Below are 7425 nucleotides of genomic sequence, written 5' to 3' on the forward strand. Positions count from 1 at the left end.
GATGCCAAGTAGAGTGATTTTGCTGGAGGGCATCCTGGCAGGAGGAATGAGGAAAAGAGAACATCACGGTGAAATGGCTAAAGATCCACAGAAATATGAGGCAGACAAAAGTGACAGGTTATGAGGATGGATCAAGGAGTAAAGCATCTAAGAAATAGTGTGGGCCCTTCAAGATTACTCAAAAGTGAGCTGTTTGGGGCAGCTAGAAGGCTCAGTGGATAGAGCAGTTGCCCTGAGTCAGGAAGACCTGAGTTCAAATCCAGCCTCAGACACTTGTCACTTACTAGCTGTGTGACCCGAAGCAAATCAAATAATGAACCCCAATTGGCTCCCCCTTCCCCCCTGCCAGCAAAGTAAGCATTTTATAAGTCTGAATTGTTTCTATTGGATAATGTCCTCCCAATTCTTTCCACTGGGACAGACTGAGAGCTTCCCAGGCAAAATAAAATGCCACCAGGTAGCATTTGGCTTTTGTATAGGACAAGTGAAAGTTTCTCATATGAAATGGAAGCTATGCCCCAAAATTTAGTTAAGACTTTAGCATTAGCTGAGCCTAAGTTTTGTTTTCCTGTAAATCATGTAATAGGGTCATACAGCAGCTGCCCACCCCCTCCCTTGTTTTGTAACCATCACCCCAGCCTTATCTTTACCAAATAAGGCAATCTTCTAGCTTCCAAGCTTGGTTTGGGTAAAACGTATCTTAGTTTCTGAATAGAATGTAAGGTCTCTTACATTAATTGTGCCTTCAGAAAGAAAGAGAAAAAGGAATGAATCTGGCTGTTGGGGATTCAAGAAAGCATAGAATTTCCAAATTTTATTTAAAAGGAATATTCAGTTAAAATTGTTTTGTTATCATTTATGAAATTTGTGAGATTGTTAACTAAGTTGTTTGGGATTACTGTTTTAATACTAAAACCCAAGAGGGATAATTAATTACTGCATCTGTGTGGGCAAGGTTATCTGCCCTGAGAAAAGAACTTGTTAGGATTACACAGCTCCTAGACAATGAACTTAGCTTGCTGAGAATTTGCAAGTGTATAGAAATGATTTCTAATGATTGGCTTTTACACCAGGATAAGTTTAAATTTGAGAAGGAAAGATATAAAGTGAGATCTCTTATGTATGTCAGTCCTGATAAATCTATATTGCTTATTGCAACTCCAAGTAAAGTAAAATTAACTGCATCTGGCTTTAGGCTGTCATTAGTGAGACTTGCAGTTTGAGGTAAAAGGCTCTTGGAACTATAACGAATTTTGAGTTTAAATTTTGGTATAGTTGTCTGCATTAAATCAGAATCTGAGAGAAATGCCCCAAGAACAAGTGGAGGTTGAGTTAGAGGAAATGTGATTCATTTGGGGAAAAGGCCGAGGGGACAATCTTAGCCTCAATCTAGGATGGGATCCTTCTGGCTCAGTTTCCCCATTGTGTTCCTTTGGAAAGGAATGTTTCCCACCCATTCCTGAGTTTGGCTATGAGGAGAAACAGGTACTCCATGTTTGGAGAACTGCGACTCTATCTGAATTTACACAAAGTTAAGGACATGTCCCTGCCCTTTTTCCTTCTATAGTAAGTTTCTATGATTAGAGCAAGTAGTCAGTATAAGATATAGTGGCAAGTCTCTATAATCAAAAGGTCTTATAAGTACAGTCACAAATTTACCAAAATAATTGATTATGGAACATCTTAGGTTATTGTAGAACTGGGACTGTGTTCAGGTATGAGTTAGGGTCTTTTAATTCTTGGTAATGGTATGGAGATGATGAGGGGCTTGTGAGAATGTTATCTTGTTATTTGTATAATATCACACTCGTCTAAAGTTTTGTTACCATTGATTAGTAATGTCAAAAGTATGGCTTGTGATTTATGTTGCAAATGCCATCAAAGAAACAAGGCATGACTAAAATTTTAAGATTCCATATGTACTGTGTTAAAAATTGATATGTATGTACTGGAGCCTGTGATTAATTCCATAGTGAAGTCTCATCCCCTGGTGAGGAAATTAATAATGGATTAATGTAAAGTATAAGACACGGGGTTCTGATGTGAATTTCTTAAACACGACAATTGGCCATGATTTTAATTTTGAGTTTGTAAAAATGATCGGGGTTATAAGGACTAGAAATAGTGATTTAAAATTGTGCTAAGGTCACTTTTGTAGGAGAATGTACAAAAAGCTGGTTCCTACAAGAAGACAAGAAAAGGAAGAAGCTGAGATGCTGTACTGGAGATGGCTGGAGCAAATACCAAGGACAAGAGGACTTCATTGATGGTGTTCCCTGCCAGACGGCTACATAAGAAGGGACTTTTTGAATCTTACAGGGACAATTGCATTATCGTTTTCTTTTGGGTCTCCGCACCTACATTTATGAAGGGGCTTCCCCTTTTATTTCTCAGTGCTTAGATTAATCCTTCCCATATTTACTTACAGGGGTGGTCCTGGTTTGGGGGAACTGGGTGGAAGCAGGTTTTATGGTTCTTATTGACAGCAATGAGTGGAGTCGTACTATCCCAGTGTGTGTGTCCCTTGCATGACTACTGTACAAAGGACACTCTTAAAGAGCCTGTCAGTGAGTCCATAAGACTAATGATATCAGGGAATCAAGGGTGGATGGCAGTTAATCAGGAGGAAGAAGGGCCGGATCCTGATGAAATAGCAAATAGGGAGGCTGAAGAAACCTACCAGTTCTGGTGGTGAGAAACTTTCAACTATGAAATGAGAGGGGGGACTGTGTGGGACAAGGGAAAGTTTCTCATATGAAATGGAAGCTATGCCCCAAAATTTAGTTGTCTTTACCATTAGCTGGACTTAAGTTTTGTCTTCCTGTAAATCATGTAAAAACAGCTGCCCACCCCTTCCTGTGTTTTGTAACCATTACCCCAGCCTTATCTTTACCAAATAAGGCAATCTTCTAGCTTCCAAGCTTGGTTCGGGTAAAATGTATCTCTTAGTTTCTGAGTAGAATGTAAGGTCTCTTACCTCAACCAATGGGATAAAGAGATTGAGGTAAACAAATTGGAGGGGGGTTCTTAGAGTTGTTTGTCTAGGAGTATATAACTTGTTTGTTCACTGCCTGTATCTCGCCTCCCTACTCCAGTCCACCCTGGGTAGGTGATGCCCAATTCTTGATCGAGACTTGCTAGAATAAAACTTTTGTTTCTACTGAGAGAAACCTCTGAATTTTTATTTGGGTAGGTGGCCTCTATCCCACTCACTCTCATATGCAGAGGAGTGAGTGAAGTGCTCACTGGTGGCCCAGGGTGGACAGCCAGGGGCAGAAGTGCCTAGGTAATGCAGCCATCCTTCCTACTTCATTAGTTCCTTCTGTTCTTGGCCGTAGGGCATACTATGTATTTTTCTCTCTCAAGATGGAGGTCTTCAGTGCTCTTGAGCTCTATATGTCTCTTTTTCTCAGAAAGCTCTGCCAATAATATATCCCAGTCAGCCACATAAGGCCTCCCAGAGTCTCTCATACATTCTGGGATCCTTGTCCTTGTAACCTCCTTCTTAATTGGTGATAGACTTTGTCTTTTAAAAATTAAACGATATTTCAATTATCTTTTAAATAAAATTTTAAAATAAAACTTATTTCAATTATCAAGACTTTGTTTTTTTTCTTTCTCCCACCTCCCCTTACTCATCCCTCCTCTGAATAAAAAAGAAAACCAAAGCCCTTGTAATAAGTAGACACAAGTCAAGCAAAAACAATTTCCCATATTGGAGATGTCCAAAGATGCATCTAATTCTGAAGATTTAGTCTGTTATCTGAGGTGGGTTGCATTCTCCATCGCTGGTCCTCTGGAGTCAGGGCTGGTCATTGTGTTTATTCTAAGGTCTTTAAAATTGTTTAGTTTTGCGACGTTGTTTTTGTACAAACTGTTCTCCTGGTTCTGCTTATTTCACTCTGCATTGATTCATACAAGGCTCCCCTGGTTTCTCTGAAACCATCTCTTTCATCATCATTCACACCAAAATATGTGTAGGCAGTGTGAAGCAGGTGCATATTGCTTTAGTTTCCAGGTCTTTGCCATTACAAAAAAGGTGTTATAATTAAAATATATGATATGGAGAGAGGGAGAGAGAGGAAGAGAAAAAGAGATGGAGAGAGAGAGAGAGAGAGAGAGAGAGAGAGAGAGACAGAGACAGAGAGAGAGAGAGAGAGAGAGAGAGAGAGAGGGAGAGAGAGAGAGAGAGAGAGAGAGAGAGAGAGAGAGAGAGAGAGAGAGAGAGATGTGTTAAACTTTTTCCTCTTTCTTTGCTCTCTTTGGGGTTGAGACCTAGACTTGGTGCTGCTGGATAAAAGGGCATCACACATAATAGAACCACTTTGGAGGCAAAGTCCCAAACTGCTTTCCAGGATGACTGAGCCAATTCACAGCCTCACCCAAAAGGCACCAACAGGCCTGTCTCCCTGCAGCCTCTCAACATTGGTCATTTTATTTTCTGGACAGTCTAGAATTCTTAACACATTAGCCTGGTCCTTCCCCCCCAAAAAAAAACCCCTGTAGATGGCGCCAGAGAGCAGCTTTCCTGCTAATCTTCAGCTGCTGGAAGTAGGCAGAGCAATTTCTCTTAATCTCAGATGCCTCTTTTAGGTTCACTTTTGACTCTGTCCCTGCCGTCCTTTTCTTTAGAGCCAAATCAATGACTAACCCAGGCTTCCTTCCTTAGGCAGCTGTTTTCCAGCTTTTTCACAACATGTCAGAAGGCTTTGGCTCTTCCTCTCTCTCCTCATCTCTCTCTCTCCATCCCTCCATTTACCTCTCTCTGTCTCTCTCCTCCATCTCTCTCTGTGCCTCTCCTTCCTCTCTCTCTTTCTCCTCTCCCATCTCTGTGTCTGTCTTCCTCCATCCTTCCTTCCTCCCTCCCTGTCTGTGTCTCTCTGGGTCTGTCTCTGTGTCCTTCTCTCTCTCTCCTCCCTCTTCCCTCTCTCTCTCAGCACTTCCTGGACCCTGCTTCTTACTGCTTTCTTCTGGACAGTGCCATCTCTAGGGCCCTGGACCTACAATGCCTAGAATGACTCCCTGCATCCCTGCAGTTAACATAGCTAAGGTCACTGAATTCCACAGCCACTGTACCCCAAACCTGCAGACTTAACACTATATTAAAACTCATATTAAACAAGGGAATATTACATGCTTTGGGTTCTAGATGTTTTCTGCTTTTCTCTCTCTCTCTCCTATTTGAATGACTGGGGAGAGAAAATGGCTTTTTCACTTGCAGGCATGGATGCTGATGGTTGGGGCTGATAACTCAGAATCAGAGATTAAGAGTTCCCAGGCACCTTAGGTATCCACTCCATCCTCCATCAGAATAACAATCCCATCTGTATTTTAACCATGTGGTCACTAAGTCTCTGCCTGAGGACCTCCAGAGAGGTCTAAGGGACTTCCAGGGAAGCACCACTGGACTTCTAGACAGACCTAATTCCTAGGTGAAATCAGCCTGTCTGCAGTATTCACTCAGGTCCTACTTGTGCCCTCTTGGATTCCCCTAAACAATTCTTCAAATACCTGAAGACAACCATCTTCTTCCCTCAGTATCTTCTCTTGTCCTAGGGAAACACCCCTAAGTCCTTTACCCAAGCCTCCATAGCAAGTTCTCTGGTCCTCTCCTCATTCTGGTCCTTGTCTTTTGGACACACTCCTCCGGACACACTCTCCACACCTTTTCTAAAATATAGTGACCCAGAATGAACATAATCTTCCACATGGGTCCTGACCAAGGCAGGGTCTTGCAGAACTACTGCATAAAGGAGTGTGGGGCGCCAGGAGGGAGAGAACACTGAACATTCTGAGAGGACAGTGTTAGCAACTGAGAGAGAGAAGGGCTGAGGAGGCTGTATCCTAGTCTTTCACAGAGGAGATGTCACTGAAAGGACGGAAAAAATCTCAGCACTTGCCTAATTTTCCGTATAAAACTGGTGCACCAGCCAACTGTGCTGTGGAGAAGGGAAGCACAGTGAAAAATAACAAGGGTTGGGGGGTTTTAGGCGAAATTTTTTAAAGCTCCATTGGGATCAAAAGAAGAAAGATGGGAGAGGACTTGGTCTGAAGGGTCTGGCAGCAGAAAATGATAAAGAACGGAACTATTCAACTCTGTTCTTGCCTTTGTACATGATGCTGACCCGAGGGGGTTCATTCAGGACTGTCTCTAGACCAGCCTGGGGTTGAGGAAAGAGGACTGAGTTTGCAACGATAGAATGGAGGTGCAAATCTCAATTTTGTTACTTCTCATTTTTATGAGCTTGGAAAAACCTCTCAACATCGTTGGCCTTCAGTTTCCTGCTCTGTAAAACAAAGGAGATTATTTCTTAAGATCCTTTCCAGGGGTAATGTTATACTCTCTTTAAAATTTGGAGTGTAATGGTTTCCTAGATGGGGTGATGAGACAAGAAAGAGGGAAAATCCCACCAAATGTGCCCAGATTCTTTGTTTCTGAAAAAAAAAGGTCACTGGGGATCCACACCTTCATATTTCAGGCAGTTCAGAACCAACCTTAGGCTAAAATAGTACTCCTCATTTTGTTAAGCTCTTTCCTTTTGTTGTTATTGAGTTGTGTCTGACTCTTTGTGACCTCATTTGGGGTTTTCTTATGAAAGAAATTGGAGTGGTTTGCCATTTCCTTCTCCAGCTCATTTTTCAGATGAGGAAACTGACGCAAACAGGGTTAAGTGACTTGCCCAGTCACACAGCTAGTAAGTGTCTGAGGCCTGAATTAGAACTCAGGCCTTCCTGACTCCAGGCCCTAACCTCTAATCACTGGGGGACCTCGCTGCCCCTTTTACGGTGAGATAAAGTCTTCTACTCTGAGATAAAGTCTTCTACTCTGATTCCAAATTCCACTTATTGCACTCTAATTCAGTCATTATTCTGGGATCCCTTGCTTGCTTATCCACACAGCCTGGGAAGGTTATAAGACTTGCCTGAGCCACAGCTGGGATGGAGGTCATTAAAAGGAGGTGGCAGTACAGCCCTCCACCAATCAGTCTGCAGATTTGTTAACTCCTCAGACACCCTCAGTTTTGGGTGAGGACACTGTCTTCCTCACTTCTAAGAAGGGGAAAGGGTCACACTGAGGAGGGCTGGTGGCTGGAAGCCAGCAGAGGAGGGTGAAGGGCTGGGCCCTTCTTTTTCTCTGGTTCAAACTGGGAGCACAAGAGCCGGGTGTTCCTGGAGTGATGATGGGAGGGAGGGAGACTCGGGCGCTCCACAGATTCAGAGGCTGTGGTGGGAATGACACAGAAAGAGGGAAGGTCTGCAAAGCTGGGGATTTCCTCCGAGTCAGTTTCAGTTTTGGTCGGTCTCCTAACCTGTGAGCGCTCATTCTGCCCAGTCACCAATGACGTTTTCAGTCTTTCGTTTGCTATTGGCCGGCAGAGCCTCTGTGAAGCCAACCACAAGTTAGGGATTCGCCCCTCTATAAAC

This window comes from Phascolarctos cinereus, unplaced genomic scaffold (assembly GCF_003287225.1).
Source record: "Phascolarctos cinereus isolate Bilbo 61053 unplaced genomic scaffold, phaCin_HiC Scaffold_5;HRSCAF=322, whole genome shotgun sequence".
Lineage (NCBI taxonomy): Eukaryota > Metazoa > Chordata > Mammalia > Diprotodontia > Phascolarctidae > Phascolarctos > Phascolarctos cinereus.